The sequence below is a fragment of the Chlorocebus sabaeus genome, chromosome 16, assembly GCF_047675955.1.
Source record: "Chlorocebus sabaeus isolate Y175 chromosome 16, mChlSab1.0.hap1, whole genome shotgun sequence".
In the NCBI taxonomy this organism is placed as follows: Eukaryota; Metazoa; Chordata; class Mammalia; order Primates; family Cercopithecidae; genus Chlorocebus; species Chlorocebus sabaeus.
This window is the reverse complement of record NC_132919.1, coordinates 60,643,243-60,657,440: the sequence shown is the minus strand read 5'-3', so window position 1 is coordinate 60,657,440 and position 14,198 is coordinate 60,643,243. Positions and strand designations below refer to the sequence as shown.

At 38.8% G+C, this 14,198-nt stretch overlaps 1 protein-coding gene across 13 annotated transcripts in view; it reads right to left on the bottom strand.

The window, feature by feature from the left end:
- Window positions 1-14,198, bottom strand: part of CEP112 (centrosomal protein 112) — a 549,518-nt gene that overhangs the window by 378,955 nt on the left and 156,365 nt on the right. The window lies entirely within an intron of this gene.

The following is a 14,198-nucleotide window of genomic DNA, read 5'->3' as shown; positions in this document are numbered from 1 at the left end:
TTGTATGCCTTATAATCCTTGGATTGGGTTTCAACATTCACCTGAATCTCAATCATCTTCATTCCTGTTCATATTCTAAATTCTACTTCTGTCATTTCAGCCTGGTTAAGAACCATTGCTGGGGAACTACTGCAGGTGTCTGGAGGTAAGAAGACACTCTGGCTTTTTGAGTTGCCAGAGTTCTTGCTCTGGTTCTTTCTCATCTGTGTAGGCTCATGTCCCTTCAACCTTTGAAGTTGCTGCCCTTTGGATGGTGGGGTTGTTTTGTTTTTTGCTTTTATCTCCACTGATGTCTTTGGGGGTTTGTGGCTTCCACCAACTGGAAGGTGGGGTCCATCAACTGGCTTCACTTCTAGTAGATTTTGAGGGGGCCAAGGTTCAGCTCAATACTCCCACACTGTATACTCTAACTCTAAGGGGCTGGTATCGGGTCACTGGCTTTGCTCTCTGGTCCCTCAAAGTTGGGAACCTGCTGTGTTAAATGGGCCAAAGTGTTCCTGGTCTGATGGCCACAACACTTCAATGAGTGGTGCCAGCCAAAGTGCTTCATCAGGTAGTGGCAATGTGATTCATGCTTGTTTGCATCTGCCAGCAGCAGTGGTAGTACAGCAGGTTTCACCCTTGTCAGCTGGGGTGGGGCACTGGCAGACCAGTGACTGCCAGCCTCTATATGCACATTCACAGTGGCATCAGTGGCACCATGGAGGGGAGGGGTCACTGACATCTGTGTGTACATTCACACTGGTGGCAGCATTGGCACAGCAATGGGTTTCTGGCTAGGGTGGGGCTGGCAAACTTCTTGTGCATATTCACACTGGTGGCAATGGTGGTGGGAGACAGGGCCACTGGACTCCCTGAGTGCTTTCATGCCAGAAATGGCAGCACTGCAACACAGCAGCACGTGGGGGACAGGTGCATTCACGCTGGCAGCAATGGCGCAGTGGGGTGCACGCACATCACCACACCAGCATGGAAGGGCAAGGTTCACCCACGCATACATGTGTCGATATGGAAATAGCGGGATGGCCATGTGTGAGTGCTTGCTGGTAAAGCAGCATGGGGGAGGCTGCAGTAGAGGGAGAGTGTAAGTAGGCCGGTGCATGTCAGTGGGGCCACTCTGTAGGAGCTCTCTGACAATCTGGCACAGTCTGCCAGCACAGGAGCTATGATGAGGACCCGGGGGTGGCATCCTGGTTGGGCATCTGAAGACTGCACTGTAAGCAGGCAAAGCCAGGCTATGGCCCTAGGAGAGGCCAGCAGATGGGAAAGTTCAGGTAAGACTGGCCCCATCTGCTCTGTTCAGGTTCAACCATTTTTTAAGGCTAGAGTCTCCCAGAGGAACATGGTCAGCCTTAGGGAATAGGTGACCCCAGCCATGCTCCCCTGCAGACATTCCCACATCAAAACTCTCTGGGCTCCGTACAGGTTGGAGTCCTGCCCCAACCGTCTCTCTAAGCAACTCTCTCTGCCAGCTCAAGTGTGGGAGTCACGGGGTCTTCTGCTGCCAGGATTCCAGAGGTCCAAGGCAAGAGCAGCTCGCTCCTTGCCTGCTCAACTCACCCATTCCCCAGGAGTCATTAGGAGCCAGGAAGAAGACCCAGTGCATGGCAGCCCCATGCAGGGTTCCCAGCTTCCTCCCCTTTCAGTCCAGTGTCTCTGTCCTCCCACTGTCCACTCTCAATAACTTCCCTCTGAAGATTGACTTGGAATGCGCCAGTCTTCCCAATGTCCTACACCGTGGGGGCAGACATTCTTTCTAGCTGCATCTAGTCAGCCATCCTTTCTCACATTTATTGATTTACCTATCTCGAGCAATCCTTGCATCCCAACAATAAACCCACTTGGTCATGGTGTCTGATCATTTGATGTGCTGTTGAATTTGGTTTGCTAGTATTTTGTCAAGGACATTGTCTTTGGAAACAGATTTTAACTACACCAATGATGCCATAAATATTTCACAATTATTTTTAATCTACATCCCTCTAATATTCAGCAAGTTAAAAATTAATACCTATGCCCTGTTAAAAATAATAGCTTGGCATATGTTTACTTCTCCCTCTCCTAGCCATTTTGGTTTTCTTGTATATCATCTCGAGATGCTGAGGCAGATAGTGGTTTTAAATTGTTTTAACTTCACATACCTTCTTTTAACTTCACATACCTTCTTTTTCAAGATTCTCTTCTGACATTTCCATTGTTTATATTGTGGTACACAATAAATATTTAAATTCATCTCTATTTTAATTTTGGCATTCACCAGTACTTTTTCATTCTTGAGTAATTTTTTTGTTTGATTTGATTTTTTGTTTATACTTAGGTTGATTAAAGTCCATCATCTGGTAATTTTATTTTTCAAAAAGAATATCCAAGTGCTGTATCTTTTGAGGCTTTGCACATTCAATACTGTCATTCTGCTGCATTTACGCATATGGGTACAAGATTCTTAGGTCACAACATTTTGGCCTAAAACACAGCATATGTTAGTTTCTCTATTGTTTTATGACGTTTAGGTTTGCAAATAAGAAGACTAAAGTCACCTAATCTTTGCTTTCCCTTTCCCCTGGTCTGGACATTTATAAACATCATTCTCTTTATACTGTAATTCAAACGTTTTTTAAAATCTTCTTGTATTGATTTTTAGCTGATAAAGAGTGGAAACTTTAAAATTACATACACAGACCTTCTGAAAAGTTTTCTCATATCTTTAGTTATTTCTGTGTTACTTTATTCTGAGCGTTCCTTCAGAAATATCAGTTGTTGTATACTGGTTTTATATTTTCTGCCTTAACATCACCTTCCTCAAAATTTTTGATTCTTTGTCCCTTTCTTTTGCAGTCTGAAAGGTCATTATGCCTTGCCTTCATATCACTGATTTAATTCTTTACAAAATCTGACCTAACCCAACCAGCTCCTATGTGATCTTAAGTCTGCTATTGTACTTTTGGTTTCCTTACGATTTCCTTATGACAATTTTCACTTCATCCCTTTCTTTCCTTATGGTATCTGTTCCTCCTTCATAGATATCGTATCTTCTTGTATGCTACTGGTGAATTTTTAAACATTTTCTTCTGGAGTAATACATTTTCAGGAGAAACTCCTTCCTCTGAATCTTCTGTATAATGCTCTCATTCCTTTCTTCTACAATACTTTCCCACAGACTCCATTTTGGTTATGTTCTCCTCCTCATTCTTGAACACCATACACCACTCAGATTTGGTGCTTGACATTCAGAACACCATTCAGTTTGCTGCTTGACAAAAACTACAGGGGCTGTAACTGTGCTTCTATTATGGGTCTCTAAGTGTGGTCTCCCTCGCAGAGATACAGCTAAAACCAATTCCCAGGAGGGTTTGCACTAGGTTACGCTGCTCTACCGAGGAGGCACGTTTCTCCTCAAGCCACGGCCTGCTTCACTGGTAGTCTAAAATGATACGTCACATGGGAAACCAACAAGGAACTGCTATCAGAGTTGCTGACAAGTCAATAGGTATTTTGCACATTGGCACTGTGCCTCCAATGTACCATGTACCAGTAGTTTCCCCTCTACTGCTGATTTTTTTTTTTTCTGGGACTCAGAACTGCCTGCATAAAAGCACAATTGAGATTTATCCCTTTAAATGGGAAGCTTCAAAAAATTAACTTTTTGAGAAAAATCTATCTCTAAAATTGCACACTGATTATGAGTCCAAGCTCACAATCAGATGGCATGGATTTGTGTCCCTGTTCCTTCACAAACCACATAACATTCCTTGCCTCAGTTGGCTCCTCTGAAAAATTGCGATAACAATGAGTATATCAAAGAATTGTGATAAGTTAATAAATTACTTGATGTAAAGACCTTAGAACAACAGGAGGAACATAATAAATGGTCAGTATATGTGAAACATTATTATTACCTTCTCAGATTGAATAACTCAAGGTTATTATGAACACCCAAAATCACAGTGTGCCACAACACAGTAATTCCCTTAGTCTGTCTACCTTTTCAGAAAGTAGTACCTGAATTGCTAAGCATTTTGACTTTTTGTAACTGCTTTTTATCATTCATTATTGAATCTTCACCTCTGACAAGTTTTCAGCCGCCATTTCTTGATACTTGTCAGTGTGCTAACACAAGCACCTTGATCTAATTTATTGCTTCTAAAATTATTAGAATGAAATTCTCTGGGCAGGAAAATGAGGGACTCCCCTCTGAGGTAAACATCAACATGCCAATGACCATACTGTTGAGCTGGGGGTTTCTTAAGGTAGAAACTGTTTCTCATTTTTATATCCCTAGGACACAGGATAATATCTAGCCCGTACTCCAGTAGTCAATAAGTATTGTTTTAAATCTGTTTTTTCTTAATTGAATATATCTGTATTGTTTAAGAGCCTTTTTGGATGGCATTTTTAGTTTTTACCTATATTCCAGATAGTTGTGGGTGATACAAGTAAACACCAGAAAAGGGAGAAATCATTGCATACAGATCTCGGCAAAACAGAAGAGATCAATACTTTTGGTGGGTTTCAAAAAAAAAAAAAAATCCTTGTTTGCACTGGGCACGGTGGCTCACACCTGTAATCCCAGCACTTTGGGAGGCTGAGGCACACGGATCACAAGGTCAGGAGATCGAGACCATCCTGCCTAACATGGTGAAATTCCGTCTCTACTAAAAATACAAAAATTAGCCAAGCGTGGTGGCACACGCCTGTGATCCCAGCTACTCGAGAGACTGAGGCAGGAGAATGACTTGAACACGGGAGGCAGAGGTTGCAGTGAGCTGAGATTGTGCCACTGCACTCCAGTCTGGGCAACAGAGCAAGACTCCGTCTCGGGGGGAAAAAAAAAAATCTTTGTTTGTACATAAAAGAAACAAACAACGTAGAAGGAGATAATACTATTGCCAACCATTCCTTTTTAATGTACAAATGGTAGTAAGCAATAAATTATTTGCTTGTAATCCTTTCCCCACTATAAATTGTTAATACCAGAAAAGAACTTAAAAGTGATACATAATGAAAACACAAACCAGATAGTCAAGGATACATAATATATTCTCAAAAATGAGAATTTGCTATAAATAATTGACTTAAATAACCATAAGCACATTTATTGAATATTCACTAAATATTTTTTTGTTCCCTTGCATCCCAAGAATTTAGGTAATCACAAAAGGAATATTGTGTAAATAAGAAAGAGATTGTGCTATACATCAGAAACTAGATATACTGTGACAGACACCATAGCATAGTAAAGTGCACAGACGAGGTACTGACCCAAACACTGACTAGCTGAATAACTCCGCAATGCCTCTTAACTGCTATGACCTCTGCTTCCCTATATGAAAAATATGGGGGATTAGGTTGCATAACTTCTGTAAATCTTTTCACTGCACAATTTCACATTTTAAAACATCACTAAAGGTATACATACTCTTAAAAATTATGTCAGTAGTAGTTCAAAAACACTATCCAATATGTTAAATATAAAGCTGTGACTATTTTAAACATGATTTTAAAAAGTACACATGATTGCTAGGCATTGGAATAACTATATTTTATGGATTGTGAACTCCATTAGACTTCGTATCTCATTTGTTAAACAGTTCCATCAGAATGATTGTAAGTAGATATTTCAATTCAGTACATTTTAGAACATAGGTGCTTAACATATGTCTGGCATGTTTCTCTAGGTAAACAGCACCATCTTTTACTCTCTGGTAACTGTTTGGAAAATAAGCAATAGGTTATTTGTAGGGGGCAGGTGTTTCCTTGCTAGTAAAATAATTTAGTCTAACCATTTCCTGATTTAACAGATGAGGACACTTCATCAAACAATGACATTTCAGTTTACTACTTATTATTTGTTTGATGTTCAAAGATCTTAAGAGCAGGCAATAGCCACTAGAGATCACTAAAGGCCATTACATAATATGTGTGTGCTTAAATTAGGGACAGCATCGGATGCTGCTTCTTTTACCTCAAAGACAAGTTAAAATCCTATGCTCCTGTCCTGCTGCTGTCTCATAGGCAGCAGAGAACAATGTCATTCAATGGCATTTCCTCCTCCTAAAGAGGTATTTAGAACTAAGTTTTATACCGAAAGTTATTGAATGTGCACACCCGTAACACTAACAACAACAACAAAAAACCCTATACATCCCATTTAGTTCTACAGTTACACAGTCCAGGGCTACGGAAGATTTATGTCAGGTCTTTGAGCTATCAAAAAGGATATTCCCTGAGAGGGATATAAGACATCAAAACTTCAAGGCTTGAGAACACAGCAGGTTTAATAAAGAAAGAAAAACAGATGTCAATGTAAAAGGGGGAGATTATGAAATTAATTGTAAAATAAAAAGTAGCATCCTGAGCAACATTTTCTTCCAATGTAAATAATGCTAGGAACATATGCAATAGGAACAACGATGGCTATTTTTCTTTTAAAGATTGTTATTATTTTAAACAAATCTTATTTACAGTGAAAACAACTAATACACTTTAACAAGTAATGTTATTAAAAAGCAAGGTCAATTGATACCGCATGGAAAGGGAATCACTGTAGTTAAGATACCTAATAAAAAGGATTTAGGTCTGCTCCTTCAAGTGAAATAGAGTAGGAATGGTCAGCAGGCTACTGGATACAGATGAACTGAGCTCTAATATTCACTTTCTAGTGTACATTCACCAGGGAGGGAGACTGATAGCAGAAACCTTAGTTTACTTAGAAGCTAAATACCCAAGAAAAGATAAAGGAAGAAGAAAGACTTCCTTTCTAGGTCTATCTCTATGTGTGTAACAGTCCTCAGTAGGATGTAATGAAGCCTGGGATAGGAAAACCTTATTTTACAAATAGCCAGTGCATCTCTTTCTCCTCACCACAACCCGTCTGTCTCACAGGCACATACATACCAGAATATCAGGAAGACGGCTTACCAGACTGCAACAGAGCAGGAAGCCAGGAAGCTCTTCCTTAATGGATGGACAGCCAGTGATCTGCCCAAAGAATGAACAGTGGACTAACAAGTACACCCAGAAGACTCTGATGCCTTATACAGGAAGCAAGGATTATGAAAAAGTATGTCCATTTCATATGAAATATACTTAACATCTTGTATTGAGCTGCATTAGAACTGCAACAATAAGGAAATCTATTATGATTTTTAAAAACACACGTGCAGGTCAATACATGTTACTAGAAACACTTTTCCAAATGACAGAAACAGATTTCTTCCTATACATGAAGCTCATGGAGGGCAGAATCTATGTCTAATTCATCCTCAACCCCACCCCAGTACCTAATATAATACCTTCCCCAATATAACCATTTAATGGGTATCTGTTGAGTGACTATATGGATAAACAAGATGTGGTACTACAAAGCGTCTTTAACATTTTGTGATATAAACCATATTTAATTTTAATTTGTATTTATTCTAAATAAATGTTAACTTTTTTCATTTTCTATTATTTTGTATGTTACAAGTTGATTTGATAAATGTTGAAATAGCAGATAGTGATAAAAGCAGCAACAAAACCTTTGCCATTTAACTACTCTTTTACTTTCTACATCTTATACCAAAAAAAACAATTTAGAAACTTAAGTTTCATAGTCAGAAATCTATAGAACTCTGTTCTTCCCGAGATGGTGGACCAGAGACCTTCCCAACACGCCTTATCTACTTGGAAGAATTTTGTCCAAGAAGGGAATGAAAAATCAACAGAAAGTGAAAGAAAACTTCAGATACTGGGGAAGAGAAGGTGAGCAGGGAGACAGTGGCTAGGTCTGGTTGAGAACTGAGTGAAGCTCCAATATAGGAGAGGGGAAGAGAATGTCCCTCTGTAATCTACCTGTCTATTGGGGAACTGTGCAACCTAGGCCATGGGGAACACCCTGTCCCTCCCAAGCCCTAGATATAACTAGGAGAGAGGCCAGAAAAGTGTGAAAAGGAATACCAGGAAGTACGCCAGGCATTGTCTCAGACCTGGGACCCAACAGGACAATGTCATTCTTGATTCTAATTCATATCAAGCTGAGTGGGCCTGAAACCTAGCAGTGGCGGCAGCACCAGCATTAGTCTTGGGCCAGGATTTGGAGTGCTGGATCTGGAGCAGGCGAAGAGCTCTCACAGCCAGAACTTAGAGGTAAGTGTGGTGTGCAATCCAGTTGTGGGTGCTAGAATTGGGATACCCCTCCTTCATAGACTGAAATAGGAGGAGAGTTGCTGAAAAGGCATGGTTTTGCCTGGGTAGTGGGTTTTGTGGCCACAGGCAGCTTAGAAAAATAAAGTAAAAAACTGCACGTAACATTTCTGAGTGTTCCAATTGGCTCCCTTACTTGGAATAGGGATGTGAGCTCCCTCAGGTCTAAAGAGTGAGAGGTGGGTCCCTCTCCCTATTACCCGGAGTAGGCACGTGGGAAACCCATCTCTTCCCATGCAGAGAATTCGGTGCAGCAGTGGCTGCTCTGTTTCTTGCCTAGCCTTATCTCCAGTCACATGCTGACTGCCTCTAGACCCCTGTCAGGGTTAGCGCTTGTGCCCACTGTTAGGAGGTATGAATGCAGACTTGCCCAGTCCGGCTCTGCCCAGATTTGGCCTCCACGAGACTGAGCACATGACCCAGTCCACTGAATATTCTATGGCCCAGCCATTGCCTGGGCAATGAAGTACCTCTCATGGTTAACAAAGATCAAGCATAAACTTTATTCCTACAAGGGCAACTGGCTTTTACCTGCAAGTGCCACCTACTGGTCTGGAGGCTGACCTGCAAACCCCATAGTAATCTGCTGACACAAATGCACAGTGCTTAGGAATAACATAAGAATTCCATGTCCTTTGCTACCACAATCATCAATGCCACTGTGGCTTCTCAGGAGGCTATGAGCCCGCTTACCTTCCAGGTACACCACTACTACAACCAGTATTTGAGAAAGTCACCACACTAAGCCTGTTTACAACCAAGGAAATCATGCAAAGCCTTAACACTTAACATATCCAGAAGTAAACAGCTCTACTCAACATACTTCATAGTTATATCCGCAAGAAAAAAAGTTACATTTCAATGAAATTCAAAAATAAGAAGTTACTCTTTCTCCAGATGTGAATAAATCACCATAATAGTACCAGAAGTATGAAAAAGCAGGGTAGTATAGTACCCACAAAGGAACACACTAATTTTCTAGCAATGGATCCTAACCAAAATAAAATTTTTGAAATGCCAGATAAAGGCCAGGCACAATGGCTCATGCCTGTAATCCCAGCACTTTGGGAGGCTGACGTGGGTGGATCACGAGGTCAGGAGATTGATACCATCCTAGCTAACATGGTGACACCCCGTTTCTACTAAAAATACAAAAAAAAAAATTAGCCGGGCATGGTGGCGGGCGCCCGTAATCCCAGCTACTCGGGAGACTGAGACAGGAGAATGGCGTGAACCCAGGAGGCGGAGCTTGCAGTGAGTAGAGATCGCGCCACTGCACTCCAGCCTGGGCGACAGAACGAGACTCCACCTCAAAAAAAAAAAAAAAAAAAGAAAAGAAAAAAAGAAATGCCAGATAAAGAATTAAAAATGCTGATTTTAAAGAGATTCAATGAGATAAAAGATATTCTGAAAACCAACACAAAGACATCACAAAATCAATTCAGGATATAAATTTTTAAAACTTGCCAATGAGATAGATATCTTAGAAAAAACAATTTCTGGAAATGAATAATTAAGAAATTACAAAATACAGCTGAAAGCTTCAACAATTGACTAGACCAAGCAGAAAAGAAAATTCTCAGAACTTGAAGACATGACTTTTGACTTAATGCAGTTAAACAAAAATAAACTAAAAACAAATTTAAAAAGAATGAACAAAGCCTTTGAGAAGTATGGGACTACATAAAGCAACTGAAGTTACAAATCACTGGCATTCCTGAAAGAGAACAAAAAGCAAAAAGTTTAGAAAACCTATTTGAGGAAATAATTGACAAAAACTTCTGTAGTCTAGCAAGAGATTTAAACGTCCACATACAAGAAGTGCAACAAACACTAGAAAAAGATATTGCAAGATGCAATTCACCATGAGAAATAGTCACCAGATGTTGTCTAAAGTCAACACAAAGGAAAAAATCCTAAACTCAACAAGACAAAAGCATCTAGTCACTTATAAAGAAAAAAACATCAGACTTCTCAGCAGAACCCTTTTACAAACCAGAAGAGATTGGGATCCTATCTTCAGAGTGCTTAAAAAGAAACTGTCAACCACAAATTTTATATCCTGATATAATAAGCTTCATAAACAGAAGAAATATAAGGTATTTCCCAGACAAGCAAATACTGAGGGAATTTGTCACTATTAGGCTGGTTCTATAATAAATGCTCAAAGGAGTTCTAAACATATAAATGAAAGCTCTGTATTCAACATCATAAAAACACAATTACGTATAAACTTACAGGTCTTACAAAGCAATTGCACAAAGGAGGAAGAGAAAGAAATTAAATAGCGACATGACAAAACACCAACCCACAAAGACAGAGAAAAAAGAAACAAAGAATTTATGAAACAACTAGACAACATTATAACAAGAAAAAAAACCTCACATATGAACATTAACCTTGAATGCAAATGGAATGAATGTTCTACTTAAAAGATAAAGATTGACAAAATTGATTTTTAAAAGCCTGAACAACAAAAAAAGTACAGACCAATATCCCTGATGAACATATATGCAAAAATCCTTAATAAAATACTAAGAAATCAAGTCCAACAGCACATCAAAAATGTAATACACCACGATCAAGTGGGTTTTATTCCAGGGAGGCAAGGATGATTCAACATATGCAAATCATTAAATGTGATTCATCACATAAATTGAATTAATGCAAAAACCATATGACCTTCTCAACAGATGCAGAAAAAGTATTTGATAAAATTGACCATACCCTAATGATAAAAACCCTCAACAAATTAGGCATAGAAGGAATACACTTCAAAATAATAAAGGATCTGTGTGGCAAACCCACAGACAACATCACGCTAAACAGGGAAAAGTTGAAAGCAATCCCAATAAGAACTGGAATAAGACAAGGATGCTCACTTTCACCATGCCTATTCAACATAGAACTAGAAGTCCTAGCCAGAGCAATCAAGCAAGAAAAAGAAATAAAAGCCATCCAAATAGAAAAAGAGGAAGTCAAATTATATCAGTTATTGATAATATGATCTTATACCTAAAAAAATCCCTAAAGATTTCTCCCCTCCAAAAAAACCTCTTAGATTTTATAGCTGAATTCCGTAAACTTTAGGATACAAAATCAATGTATAAAAACCAGTAGCATTTCTAAGTATCAAAAACAAGCTGAGAACCAAATCAAGAAGCAATCCCATTTACAAAAGTTATAAAAAAAAAAAACTAAGAATATATTTAACCAAGGAGGTAAAAGGAGGCAAAACTACAAAACACTGAAGAAAGAAGTTGTAGATGACACAAACAAATGGAAAAATATCTCATGCTCACAGATTTGAAGAATTAATATCGTTAAAATGACCATACTGCACAAAGCAATCTAAGATTCAATGCAATCCCTACAAAAATATCAATATCATTTTCTCAGACTTAGAAAAAACAATCCTCAAATTCATATAGCATTAAAAAAGAGCCAGATTAGCCAAAGCAATCCAAAGCAAAAAGAACAACACTGGAAGCATAACATTATTTCACCTCAACTTACACTACAAGGTTATAGTAACCAAAACAGCATGGAACTGGCATAAAAATAGATCTGTATTCTATTAGGTAATACAGAATACAGAACCCAGAAACACCACCACATAACTACAGCCAAATGATCTTTGACAAAGTCAACAAAAACATATACTGGGGGAAGGACACCCTTTTCAATAAATGGTGGTCAGTAAATTGAATTGCCATATGCAGAAGAATAAAATTGAATCCCTATCTCTCACCATATATAAAAATCAACTCAAGATGGATCAAAGAATTAAATGTAGGACTTGAAACCTTACAAATACTAGAAGAAAACCTAGGAAAACTCTTCTGGACATTGGTCTAATCAAAGAATTCATGACTAAGACCTCGAAAGCACAAGCAACAAAAACAGACAAATGGGACTTAATTTTTAAAAAAGCTTCTAGAAAGCAAAGTAAATAATCAATAGAGTGAAAAGACAACCTGCAGAATAGGAGAACATATTTGCAAACTATGCACCTGGCCCAGGGACTGATATCCAGAATTTACAAGGAACAAACAACAACAGCAGCAACAAAATAATAATAATAATAATTAATAACCGATTATAAAGAAGGCAAAGGACATGAGTAGACCTTTTTCAAAAAAGACATACAAAAGGCCAACAGGCCTATGAAAAAATACTTAACATCACTAAACATTAGAGAAATGCATATTAAAACCACAATGAGATACCATCTTATTCTAGTCAGAATGGCTATTATTAACAAGCCAAAAAATAACAGATGTTGGTGAGGATGTAGAGAAAAGAAACACTAACACTCTGCTGGTGGGAACGTAAATTAGTATAACCTCCAAGGAAAACAGTATAGAGACTTCTCAGAGAACTAGAAATAAAACTACCATCTGATCCAGCAATTCCACTTCTGGGTATCTACCCAAAGGAAAAGATCAGTACTCATAGGTTTCTCACAGCATTATTCACAATAGCAAACTATGGAATCAACTGTCGATAAATGGATGACTGGATAAAGAAAACGTGGCATACATACACACGCACACACATATAGATATATATAGACCACACACACACACACACACCATTTGCATGTACATTATCTTAAATGAAACAACTCAGAAAGGGAAAGTCAAATGCCACATGTTCTTATTTGTAAGTGGAAGCTATATAATGGGTACACACGAACACAGATTGTGGAGACTGTGGAATGACAGACCCTGAAGATTTGGAAGGGTGGGAGGCTAGGAGGGGGCGAGGGATGAGAAATTACCTAATGGGTCCACTATTTGGGAAATGGTTACACTAAAAGCCCAGACTTCATGCTTATGCAATATATCCATGTAAAAAAACTGTGCTAGTACCTGTCAAATTTACACAAAAATTTTAAAAATAAATCTATAAAACTCGGCACTTTACTGCCTAAGGTATTAAGTGTGTCAATAACCCCCTAGTTATTACAGGAGGGATATCAACATATATCAGTTGAAATAGTACTATAAACAACAAGGAACAATTGCTAATCTTTTTCAAGTAGTAGTCAGTACTTTCATTGTTTTAGGTTCCTTTGTTAAATGTTTAAAGTTCTTGTTGCACGTATGACACAACAGAATACCAAATACATCCCATTGATTGTATATTTTTAAACTGGTAGAAAGAAAATACAATTTCAACATGTTATTATGAGAGGTTAAGATAATAACATAGTTGTCCCCCAGCATCCATGGGGAATTGGTGCCAGGGTCCCCTGAGGATACCAAAATCCATGGATGCGCAAGTCCCTTTTATAAAGTGGTGTAGTATTTGCATATAACCTACACACATCCTCCTATATACTTTAAGTCATCTCATAATAACTTACATAGTACCTAATCTAATGCTTACACATCATTTCATTCACATGAATTCAACATAGTACTTAACACACGGCAAATCCAAGTTATGGTTTTTGAACCTTTGTGTAATTTTTTTTCCTGAATATTTTTGATTCGTGGTTGATTGAATCCATGGATGTGAAATCCATGGATATGAAGGGCCAGCTGTACTCTTCACTCATTAAATGTAACATGCAAGCAGTGTTTTAATGTTGATATAACTAAAAATTGAACTGAAGCAGTTGTTTATTATATAAACAGGAAAAATAAATAAGCAAAATTTAATTACTGGTTAGCTGAAATTAACTTAGAAACAAATTATTCTTGGCCGAGCGTGGCGGCTCATGCCTGTAATCCCAGCACTCTGGGAGGCTGAGACGGGCAGATCACTTGAGGCCAGGAATTTGAGACCAACCTGGCCAAAATGGTGAAACTCCCTCTCCACTAAAAACGCAAAAATTGGCCAGGCATGGTGGTGCACACCTGTAGTCCCAGCTCCTCAAGAGGCTGAGGCATGAGAATCCCTTGAACCCGGGAGGCAGAAGCTACACTGAGCCGAGATTGCGCCACTGCTCCAGCCTGGGTGACAGAGCAAGGCTCTGTATAAAAAAAAAAAAAAAAAAAGACAAA